Consider the following 12,733-nt stretch of genomic DNA (forward strand, 5'->3'; position numbering starts at 1 on the left):
GGACCCTCTGTGGGTCTCCTCACCCAAACTCTACAGCTTCTTATATGTCTGTGAGGCTATTGGGTTCAGGTTAGGAGACCTGTGACTGATCCTGACATTGCAGACCTTACTCGGACCGTGAATGTTAGATGAATGTTAGATGAGGGAAACTAGCCTTAGAAGATTAGCGCAGGATTTTAGCCTCTGGATGTAAGCCAGAAATGTTCCCAGTCACTGACAGCGAGCAGAAATCTTACAAATGATGTTGTAATATGTTGCATCTATACCGCAGAGCTAATTTACTTTTTCATTGTAATCTATTCTTTATTTCTTTCTTCAATTGTCTCTTTTTAAATATGAATATATTTCAATAAAAATTTACAAATATTAAAAAAGTGTTGAATTTTAAGTATATAAGGAAATAGCAAGCTTTTTATTATACTTTGATTGCTATTTAAATACGTTACAAATACTACAAAGCTTTTAGACATTTTTGTCATGCTCCTTCCTTGCATGATATTTGTCCTGTTTCCAGGAAGGTAAATATACACCTTCAGAATCTCTTTTATTAGACAGGATATTAATGTGTACTGTAGTGGAAAATGTGTTGTTATGCCTTTACAGTTTTCATTTAATTACATAGACATTCTTACTGACTACTACATAGTGAAACATTTTTAAAACTGGTACTTTGCAAAGTGTGCAATAAAATATCTAATCTCTTTTTTCTTTATTGGTCTAGGTATTTGTTTAGAAACGTAGTGGAGACATTCTCATTGGCATGACCACTTTTAATATACATACTATGGTATATTTAGCAGCGTGCTGTTTGCCATGCGAGGCTTGTGCATCTTATTATCGGTATAGATGACAATGTTTTCATCGTCTCATATTCCAAAATATTCACAGTGAATCTTGACTGTGTAAGACTTTAGTCGTTTATTTGTTACATAAGAGTGCCCTCTGGTGTTCACACAAGGTTTTGGCTCATGGACAACGTAAATTAATATGCTGTGCTATTATTGACTATATATACATTGTGTCTTCTTCAAGGAGGAATAATGCTATTTATTTCTAATTGTACTCCATGTAATGTGGTTGAATGGCAGTTGTAGGTTGTATAAAAACCTCACATGTATAAGTTAATACCCACATCAGATATTCTCATACGTGTTCTATCCCTTTATTTTCATGGATGGAGCGCAGAGCCTTTTCACATGCCTGATTTTTTCAGACTATGCAGAGAGCAAAAAGAAAAAACTGAAATGTCCAATTTTGATCCAGTTTGCAGATCATACTCAATATCCACTACAATACATGTGATTATATTTTTGTGCACCCCATCCTCCTATATCCATGGTGGGGGAAGGGGAGTTGACAAGTAATTGCAGTATGTTCTTTTGCAGACTTTCAGTGCGCAGTGCAAAGATGAAATCCGCAACTCTGTCAATATTACTTGTTAGTTGCACCCTTCATTTGTGGCTGTTGCTGGGAGCATATGATCAACAGTAATGGGCCCAATAGTGACCACTTTCTGCATGTTCATACTGGTCAGATGGAAGCCGAGACAAATCACTTTTGGTCTCTGTCTGGACGGTGAATGAGCCTGTGACAACGTCGTCATGGTATTGAGAAAAGCTCATGACATGTACTGTACACTAAGTGCACAGACGCAGTGTGCATTTAGCCCAGTTGGTTTCAGATTTGCAGTGAAAATGGTGAAGGAAAAGATGTGCAGCATGTGGACTCTGTAACAAATTGTCTTGCTTTTATTATTTTATTAAATATTTTACCATTACATATATTTTGTAATATGTTGGTGGTGCTATTGCTGGCACTGAGTGAATATATACCTATTTCTATCTCTTCCACTCATTATAATTGATATAGCATAAATGAGAAACCCTTTTAGGAAACCAAATGAAAGGAAAAAGTAACTTTTACTACTTTCCCCTGCCATCTTCATCCCATGTTGTGGGAGTGAATGAGTTATTTGAATTCCTCTGTATTACTGACTTTATTAGATAAAACATTTTGTTCTCTTGTTTTACACTTCTCATACACTATGTAAATATTCGGCTGGCTTTTTGTCATCACCTTAGATAAGCTGGAGGGCAGATCTTGTTTCTTACCTGTCTCCTCTTCTAGTCCACGATATTAATGCATACGCTGGCTGGTACGGATTCACATGTTTTTGCCGCAGTCCGCGTTCGCAAAATAAAAAAAAACATTGTAGTTTACATACAGATTTCAAATCATTATTTTCTGCACCCTACAGACGGAGCGGACAGGTCGACGTTGTAGTGGAGTTTGCTTAGTAACCTCAGGCAGTTGAGAGTTTGTTGACAGTCCTGTGTTGGCATGGAGTTCTCTAATACTTCCTGATCGTTGAGTTACGCTTCTTAGGAAGCTGTTTACAAAGAGTAAAAAAAAAAACTCCCAGCCCCTCAGTTATCTGGGTCAAAATGTGTGCCTATTCCTATAAGTATATAGTAATTATACCGTAATTGAATATAATAAAATCAGAATAGCTCATGGCCTTCAGCAACTAATATGCAGCTGTTGAACTACAAAGACCCCCATATACATTAAATTGCTGTCAGCCAAACTATTCTCTTCAGGTTTTGAAAAAAGGTCTGGTGTAAAAAATAAAATTGCATGTCACTTTGAAGCGGCTCCTGATGGAATCTGCTCCAATGTAGTCAAATCAAAAGACTACAAAAATATTTCTGGAAATTAATTTTTCCAAAACACTTAAAAAAAAATGTTTCAGGAAACAGAAAATTCCTCAAATAGGAGTGTTTCCTGAAGCTGTTTCCACTAGAAAACTTGTTATATTTGACTGCCTCAAAAATCTCCATGTGCACATAGCCTTAGCCCCAAATCATAGTGTTTTTAGTAAAGTATACATGGCTATAATAATGCAGCCTCAGCTCAGATTCATGCTGCTCAAATCTGCTGTCGGGTTCACTTCAAAGACTATAAGGACAAAGTCACTTGCGATCAAAAGATTCAGCAGTTTTGGATTCTTCACGGTGTTCGTGCTGTATCATGGATCCTCCTCCCATTCACTCTTATAGAAGTGAATGGCATGTACTCAAAGAGCTTAGCACAGCCCTAATCCCAGCCTCTGCATATAGATCATATAGACATATGGTGTTGTCATTTCCATTTTAAGCTGGTCATTTTTTGCACACTAATTATGCATGATATACGGTATGCTGTAATAAATCCCTTCATAACTAGTGCTCATTACAAAAACCTTGCAATCTATCAGACCATAGGGTATATAAATAGCACTTATCGATCCCCTGAGCTCACCTGAAGTGACTTGGACGTGTCAGTAATCTGTTTAATTATTGGGAGATTAATTTGTCTTTCTTGGTTGCTATGCAATTTATTTTGCAACAGTTCCCTGATTCTCAAAACCAACAAGAGCATTGATCAGGTATTGATGACCCTGATGCAAACAAGCAATAAAACTCGGATCAGCAGAGCGTAGAAACAGGCGTCTGACACTCTCCTGGTGTTATCAGGTTACTTTCCGTTTTAAATTACAAAATCGGCTTGTTTATTTTCTCTGGCAGCATTATAATATTTTATAACAAAATATTTAAAAAGGTTTTCCTCTTTGGACAGTGCTTTTTTGTTAGGGTAAGGCCAGACTGATCGAATGTGACAGCAGAACAGCTTTTTACCGTTAAACCGCGTAGCCAGTTGTAACAGCCATGTTGCTTTTCCAGGTAAGACTGGGTTCACACATGTGTTTGGAGTTCAATTATAGGAACAGAAAAAGGAACTCCTCCTATGACAGATGAAAACAACATCGGACAGGCCCCATTCCCTATAATCAGGTCTGTTTAAGTGGAAGAAATACTGCAGTATTTGATGCAACTTGCAACAGATCCTCCGATATAAGTGTACTCCTACAAAATCATGCTCCCATTTATCAAAGAATTGAAAAACGACAACAGCTGGATGCCTGCACAGTTTTATCCTCCTTTGTGACTTGAGGCGTGTGATCTTGGTCTTACCCTTAGAAGAGTCCCTTATTGGTATGTGCACATGTTCAGGAATTGGCAGCGCATTGGATTCTGCACATGTCCGCTGCATCCAAAGCGCTGCTGGCTATGAACGCAGGTGATTCCGCATGTGTTCACTGAACCGTGCGGATTCACTGCGTCCAATACATTGCACAGGTGAAATTTTATCTTGCGGAGACTCATGTCCCCTCAAGATAAATTGACATGCTGCTCTGGAAAGACGCACCGCATGTCCGTCTGCTGGTGAGCCGCGGGCATCTCTGGACACATAGTGGACATGGGATTTCTTGAAATCCCATCCACTATACTGTAACCTCTGGACGCTGCGGGTTTGACACTGCACAACTACGCAGCGTCCAACTCGCAGCGTTTACTTATCGTGTGCACATACCCTGATATTAGTTTATCACAAATTTCCTGCTGCTGAGACCCCTAGCAATCTGTTATCTGAAGGAGAACCAGTCCCCAATCTTTTAACTTTGCTGGAAGACTGAGATAGATAATGAAGTGTTGTATTGTGTCTTGCAGACGTCGTCCCATAGATTTTCACAAAGGATCGTAATGTCCTGTGGTTTCTGAAGCAAGTTTGGAATTAAATGTAAGGACAGCAATATGGGTAAGAACAGATCATTCTCATCAGCCATAGAAACCATAGAAAGTTTACTAACCCCTTAACGACAGCCGATATGCCTTTTAACGGCGGCAGATAAGGGTACTTAAAGGGTACTTAAACCACAGCACAGCTTTTTAATGGCGCTGAGGAATAAGGGTATAGCGTCCCCCAGAGTCATAATTTCTCCGGGGTGTCAGCTATCGGTGGTAGCTGAGACCCTAGAGAACATGATTCAGGTCGGTTACCGACCCCAGTGTTGCGATCGCCGTTATGATCTGATCTGATAATTTAAATAATTAAAAAAAAAAAAAACACGGCCTGTGGTCCCCCCCATTTTTGACAACCAGCGTTGCTAAAGCTCACAGCTGGGGGCTGGTATTCTCAGGCTGGTAAGGGGCCATGGATATTTACCACCCCCAGCCTTAAAATAGCAGCTGCCCAGAAAAGGCACATTAGATGCACCAATTCTGGCTCTTTGCCCAGCTCTTCCCACTTGCCCTGTAGCGGTAGCAAGTGGAATTCATATTTGTGGGTTTGATGTCACCTTTGTATTGTTAGGTGACTTCAAGCCCACGGCTTAGTAATGGAGAAGCGTCTATAAGTCACCTATCCATTACTAATTCAATAGTTACATGGTGAATAAAGACACAGCCAGAATAAAGTCTTTTAATAGAAATAAAACAAAGCACGGTTTTACTTTTTTATTTAAAAATAACAAACACAGTTATACTCACCTTACGCTTATTCCATCGAACCATCGTTATCCTGTAATAAAGCAAAAATGAAAAAGCAACAATATACCATACCTGTTATGATCCTTAGTGGTTGAGGATCACGAATTATTCCAGCTAAGTAACAAACATAGGACAAGCTCTAGGGAGGTGGCAAACTGGACTAACCGCAAATCTGAACCTATCCAAACACACTAGAAGTAGCCGGTGAACGTGCCTAAAAAATCCTAGACGTCTCCAGCCAGCCTGAGGAACTAACTACCCCTAGAGAGAGAGAAAGACCTCTCTTGCCTCCAGAGAAATAATCCCCAAAGATATAGAAGCCCCCAACAAATAATAACGGTGAGGTAAGAGGAAGGCACATACACAGGGGTGAAAACAGATTCAGCAAATGAGGCCCACTAATACTAGATAGCAGAAAATAGTAAGGGGTCTGTGCGGTCAGTAAAAAACCCTAACAAAATATCCACACTGAGATTTCAAGAACCCCCGCACCAACTAACGGTGTGGGGGGAGAAACTCAGTCCCCTAGAGCAACCAGCAAGCGAGGAGATCACATCTTAGCAAGCTGGACAAGAAACATGATGAATGCTGATAATCAAAAAATGAACGGACAAAAACTTAGCTTGTCTTGGAGAGGCTGGGAGCAAGGTAATCACAAGGAATCTGAAGAGCACTGAATACATTGATAGCAGGCAAGGAACTGAGTATCCAGGTGAGTTAAATAGGAAACGAACCAAGGATAACGAACCAGCTGATGCAGCCAACCTGCAGAAGACAATACTACACAGTACCGCTTGTGACCACTAGAGGGAGCCTAAAAATAGAGTTCACAACAGTACCCCCCCCTTGAGGAGGGGTCACCGAACCCTCATCAAGACCCCCAAGGCGATCAGGATGAGCCGCGTGGAAGGCACGAACCAAATCGGCCGCATGAACATCAGAGGCGACAACCCAGGAATTATCCTCCTGACCATAGCCCTTCCACTTAACCAAATGCTGAAGCCTCCGTCTAGAGATACGAGAATCCAAAATCTTCTCCACCACGTACTCCAATTCACCCTCGACCAGCACCGGAGCAGGAGGGTCAACAGAAGGAACCACAGGTACCACATGCCTCCGCAACAAAGACCTATGGAACACATTATGAATGGCAAACGATGCTGGGAGATCCAAACGAAAAGACACCGGGTTAAGGATTTCCAAGATCTTATAAGGACCGATGAAGCGAGGCTTGAATTTAGGAGAGGAGACCTTCATAGGAACATACCGAGAAGACAGCCACACCAAATCCCCAACACGAAGTCGGGGACCCACACCGCGGCGGCGGTTGGCAAAGCGCTGAGCCTTCTCCTGTGACAACCTCAAATTGTCCACCACATGGTTCCAAATCTGCTGCAACCTATCCACCACAGAATCCACCCCAGGACAGTCAGAAGACTCAACCTGACCCGAGGAAAAACGAGGATGGAAACCAGAATTGCAGAAAAAAGGCGAAACCAAAGTAGCAGAACTAGCCCGATTATTAAGGGCAAACTCGGCCAATGGCAAAAAAGTCACCCAATCATCCTGATCAGCAGAAACAAAACATCTCAAATAAGTTTCCAACGTCTGATTAGTTCGCTCGGTTTGGCCATTAGTCTGAGGATGGAAGGCTGACGAAAAAGATAAATCAATGCCCATCTTAGCACAAAAAGTCCGCCAAAACCTGGACACAAACTGGGATCCTCTATCAGACAAAATATTTTCAGGAATGCCGTGCAAGCGAACCACATTCTGAAAAAATAGAGGAACCAAATCGGAGGAGGAAGGCAACTTAGGCAAGGGCACCAAATGGACCATCTTGGAAAAACGATCACACACCACCCAGATGACAGACATTTTCTGAGATACTGGAAGATCCGAAATAAAATCCATGGAAATGTGTGTCCAAGGCCTCTTCGGGACAGGCAAAGGCAAAAGTAAACCGCTGGCACGAGAACAGCAAGGCTTGGCCCGAGCACAAATCCCACAAGACTGCACAAAGGAACGCTTATCCCGCGACAAGGAAGGCCACCCGAAGGACCTAGCCACCAAATCTCTGGTACCAAAAATCCCAGGATGACCCGCCAACACCGAAGAATGAACCTCGGAAATAACTCTGCTGGTCCATCTATCCGGAACAAACTGTCTCTCTGGTGGACAACGGTCAGGTCTATCCGCCTGAAATTTCTGCAGCACTCGTCGCAAATCTGGGGAAATGGCAGACAAAATCACTCCCTCTCTGAGAATACCAGCCGGCTCAGAAACTCCCGGAGAGTCAGGCACAAAACTCCTAGAAAGTGCATCAGCCTTCACGTTCTTCGAACCAGGCAGGTATGAGACCACAAAGTTGAAACGGGAGAAAAACAGCGACCAACGAGCCTGTCTAGGATTCAGGCGCTTGGCAGATTCGAGGTAAATCAGGTTTTTGTGATCAGTCAAGACCACCACACGATGTTTAGCTCCTTCGAGCCAATGTCGCCACTCCTCAAATGCCCACTTCATAGCCAACAACTCCCGATTACCAACATCATAATTCCACTCGGCAGGCGAAAACTTTCTTGAAAAGAAAGCACATGGCTTCATCAGAGAGCCATCAGAGCTTCTCTGCGACAAAACAGCCCCTGCTCCAATCTCAGAAGCATCAACCTCGACCTGGAAGGGGAGAGAGACATCTGGTTGACATAAGACTGGAGCTGAAGAAAACCGGTGCTTCAGTTTCCGAAAGGCCTCCACGGCCGCAGGAGACCAATTAGTCACATCAGAACCCTTCTTGGTCAAATCCGTCAAAGGTTTAACCACGCTAGAAAAATTAGCGATGAAACAACGGTAAAAATTAGCAAAACCCAAGAACTTCTGAAGACTCTTAACAGACGTAGGCTGAGTCCAGTCATGAATAGCCTGGACCTTGACTGGGTCCATCTCCACAGTAGAAGGAGAAAAATAAAACCCAAAAAGGAGACCTTCTGTACTCCGAAGAGGCATTTTGAGCCCTTCACAAATAAAGCATTAGCACGCAGGACCTGAAACACCATCCTGACCTGCTTCACATGGGACTCCCAATCATCAGAAAAGACCAAAATGTCATCCAGATAAACAATCATAAATTTATCCAGATATTCTCGGAAGATGTCATGCATGAAGGACTGAAACACAGAAGGAGCATTAGAGAGTCCAAAAGGCATCACTAAGTACTCAAAATGGCCTTCGGGCGTATTAAATGATGTTTTCCATTCATCTCCCTGCTTAATGCGCACAAGGTTATACGCACCACGGAGATCTATCTTAGTGAACCAACTGGCCCCCTTAATCCGAGCAAACAAATCAGACAATAGTGGCAAAGGATACTGAAATTTGACTGTGATTTTATTCAGAAGACGATAATCTATACTAGGTCTCAAAGAACCGTCCTTCTTGGCCAGAAAAAAAAATCCTGCACCAAGAGGGGAAGAGGATGGGCGAATATGTCCCTTCTCCAAAGACTCCTTTATATAACTCTTCATCGCGGCATGCTCTGGTATAGACAAATTAAAAAGTCGTCCCTTAGGGAATTTACTACCAGGAATTAAATTTATAGCACAGTCACAATCCCTATGAGGGGGCAGGACACTGGACCTGGGCTCATTAAATACATCCTGGTAGTCAGACAAAAACTCAGGGACCTCAGAAGGAGTGGAAGAAGCAATAGACACCAACGGAGTATCGCCATGAATTCCCTGACAACCCCAACTTGACACAGACATAGCTTTCCAATCTAAAACTGGATTATGAGCCTGCAGCCATTGCAGACCCAAAACGACAACATCATGCAAATTATGCAGAACGAGAAAACGAATCACCTCCTGATGTACGGGAGTCATGCACATGGTCATTTGCGTCCAATACTGAGGCTTATTCTCAGCCAATGGCGTAGCATCAATTCCCCTCAGAGGAATAGGAATTCCAAAGGCTCCAGGACAAAACCACAGCGCCTGGCAAACAACAAATCCATCAGATTCAGGGCAGCACCCGAATCCACAAAAGCCATAACCGGGTAGGACGACAAAGAACAAATCAAAGTAACAGACAAAATAAATTTAGGCTGTATTGTACCAATGGTGACAGGTTTAGCGATTTTTTTTAAACGTTTAGAGCATGCTGAGATAACATGAGTAGAATCGCCACAGTAAAAGCACAACCCATTTTGACGTCTATGACTTTGTCGCTCAATTCTTGTCAGAGTTCGGTCACATTGCATAGACTCAGGTCTCTGTTCAGAAAATACCGCCAAAGGATGAACAGATTTGTGCTCCCGCAAACGCCGATCAACCTGAATGGCTAAAGCCATAGAATCACTCAGACTTGTAGGGGTGGGAAACCCCACCATAACATTCTTAACGGCCTCAGAAAGACCTTCTCTGAAATATGCAGCCAGGGCACACTCATTCCATTGAGTAAGCACCGACCATTTCCGAAATTTTTGACAATACACCTCTGCTTCATCCAGACCTTGAGAGATATCCAGCAACGCTTTTTCTGCCTGATTCTCAAGATTAGGCTCCTCATAAAGCAGTCCAAGAGCCAGAAAAAATGCATCTACATTAAGCTATGCAGGATCTCCTGGCGTCAGAGAGAAGGCCCAATCTTGAGGGTCGCCGCGCAACAAGGAGATAACAATTTTAACTTGCTGAGCGGAATCACCATAGGAACGAGGTCTCAGAGACAGAAATAACTTACAATTATTTTTTAAATTCTGAAACCTACATCTATCTCGAGAAAACAACTCAGGAATGGGTATCTTTGGTTCTGACATAGGGCTATGAATAACAAAATCCTGAATACTTTGCACCCGTGCAGTAAGATGATCCACACTAGAAGTCAGAGTCTGAATATTCATGTCTGCAGCTGAGCTCAAAACCACCCAGAGTTCAAGGGGATGAAAGAAACTAAACAGACTGCAGCAAAGGAAAAGCGGGAAAAAAAAAAAAAATGTGCTCAGGTCTTCTTTTTATCCCACTTCTGCGATGCATTAAACACTTTTTTTTGGCCTGCTATACTGTTATGATCCTTAGTGGTTGAGGATCACGAATTACTCCAGCTAAGTAACAAACATAGGACAAGCTCTAGGGAGGTGGCAAACTGGACTAACCGCAAATCTGAACCTATCCAAACACACTAGAAGTAGCCAGTGAACGTGCCTAAAAAATCCTAGACGTCTCGAGCCAGCCTGAGGAACTAACTACCCCTAGAGAGAAAGAAAGACCTCTCTTGCCTCCAGAGAAATAATCCCCAAAGATATAGAAGCCCCCAACAAATAATAACGGTGAGGTAAGAGGAAGGCACATACACAGGTGTCATGATCTCAATGGCAAGAGATCATAGCATAAGCATATATAGGAACTAGCTCTTGGAAGATGGGAACTGAGCTGACCATGAACTAAACCTAACGCACAACTAGCAGTGGCCGGGTAGCATGCCTACGTTGATTCTAGATGCCCAGCACCAGCCGGAGGACTAAATAATGCTAGCAGAGGAAAATATAAGTCCTAGCTCACCTCTAGAGAAATACCCCGAAAGGAGACAGAGGCCCCCCACATGTATTGGCGGTGAATAAAGATGAAATAACAAACGTAGTATGAAAATAGGTTTAGCAAATTTGAGGTCCACTTACTACATAGCAGAAGACAGAAAGGACACTTTCATGGTCAGCTTAAAACCCTATCAAAACACCATCCAGAAATTACTTTAAAACTCTGGCATTAACTCATAACACCAGAGTGGCAATTACTGTTCACAAGAGCTTTCCAGACACAGTAACGAAACTACAGCTGTGAACTGGAACAAAAATGCAAAAACAAACATGGACAAGAGTCCAACTTATCTAGTAGTTGTCTAGGAGCAGGAACAAGCACAGAGAGGCTTCTGATAACATTGTTGACCGGCAAGCAACTAACAGAGCAGCAAGGTTATATAGCGACTCCCACATCTTGATGGGAACAGGTGAACAGAGAAGATGAAAACACCAGTTCAATTCCACCAGTAGCCACCGGGGGAGCCCAGAATCCAAATTCACAACAGTACCCCCCCCTCAAGGAGGGGGCACCGAACCCTCACCAGAACCACCAGGGCGATCAGGATGGGCCCTATGAAAGGCACGAACCAGATCAGAGGCATGAACATCAGATGCATTCACCCAAGAATTATCCTCCTGGCCGTATCCCTTCCACTTGACCAAATACTGGAGTCTCCGTCTGGAAACACGAGAGTCTAAGATTTTCTCCACAACGTACTCCAACTCACCCTCAACCAACACCGGAGCAGGAGGCTCAACGGAAGGCACAACCGGTACCTCATACCTGCGCAATAATGACCGATGAAAAACGTTATGAATAGAAAAGGATGCAGGGAGGTCCAAACGGAAGGAAACAGGGTTAAGAATCTCCAATATCTTATACGGGCCGATGAACCGAGGCTTAAACTTAGGAGAAGAGACCCTCATAGGGACAAAACGAGAAGACAACCACACCAAATCCCCAACACAAAGCCGAGGACCAACACGACGGTGGCGGTTGGCAAAAAGCCGAGTCTTCTCCTGGGACAACCTCAAATTGTCCACCACCTGCCCCCAGATCTGATGCAATCTCTCCACCACAGCATCCACTCCAGGACAATCCGAAGATTCCACCTGACCAGAGGAAAATCGAGGATGAAACCCCGAATTACAGAAAAACGGGGACACCAAAGTGGCAGAGCTGGCCCGATTATTGAGAGCGAACTCTGCCAATGGCAAAAAAGCAACCCAATCATCCTGGTCAGCAGACACAAAACACCTCAGATATGTCTCCAGGGTCTGATTAGTCCGCTCGGTCTGGCCATTCGTCTGAGGATGGAAAGCGGACGAAAAAGATAAATCTATGCCCATCCTAGCACAGAATGCCCGCCAAAATCTAGACACGAATTGGGTCCCTCTGTCAGAAATGATATTCTCAGGAATACCATGCAAACGAACAACATTTTGAAAAAACAGAGGAACCAACTCGGAAGAAGAAGGCAACTTGGGCAGAGGAACCAAATGGACCATCTTAGAGAAACGGTCACACACCACCCAGATGACAGACATCTTCTGAGAAACAGGCAGATCTGAAATAAAATCCATCGAGATGTGCGTCCAAGGCCTCTTAGGAATAGGCAAGGGCAACAATAATCCACTAGCCCGAGAGCAACAAGGCTTGGCCCGAGCACAAACGTCACAAGACTGCACAAAGCCTCGCACATCTCGTGACAGGGAAGGCCACCAGAAGGACCTTGCCACCAAATCCCTGGTACCAAAAATGCCAGGATGACCTGCCAACGCAGAAGAATGAACC

General features: G+C 43.3%; 1 protein-coding gene across 33 annotated transcripts in view; it reads left to right on the forward strand.

Moving 5' to 3' along the window:
* RALGPS1 (Ral GEF with PH domain and SH3 binding motif 1) overlaps positions 1-12,733 on the forward strand; it is a 1,054,187-nt gene that overhangs the window by 239,587 nt on the left and 801,867 nt on the right. For 19 of the 33 annotated variants that reach the window (XM_077284266.1, XM_077284294.1, XM_077284267.1 and 16 more), the window contains one exon: positions 4,551-4,638. The exons of 9 other annotated variants lie outside the window; for them this stretch is intronic. The gene's annotated coding sequence lies outside the window, so the exon portion shown is untranslated. The remainder of the gene's footprint in view (positions 1-4,550; positions 4,639-12,733) is intronic. 5 more of the 33 variants (XM_077284272.1, XM_077284269.1, XM_077284270.1 and 2 more) reach the window with 1 other exon arrangement.

This window comes from Ranitomeya variabilis, chromosome 2 (assembly GCF_051348905.1).
Source record: "Ranitomeya variabilis isolate aRanVar5 chromosome 2, aRanVar5.hap1, whole genome shotgun sequence".
Lineage (NCBI taxonomy): Eukaryota > Metazoa > Chordata > Amphibia > Anura > Dendrobatidae > Ranitomeya > Ranitomeya variabilis.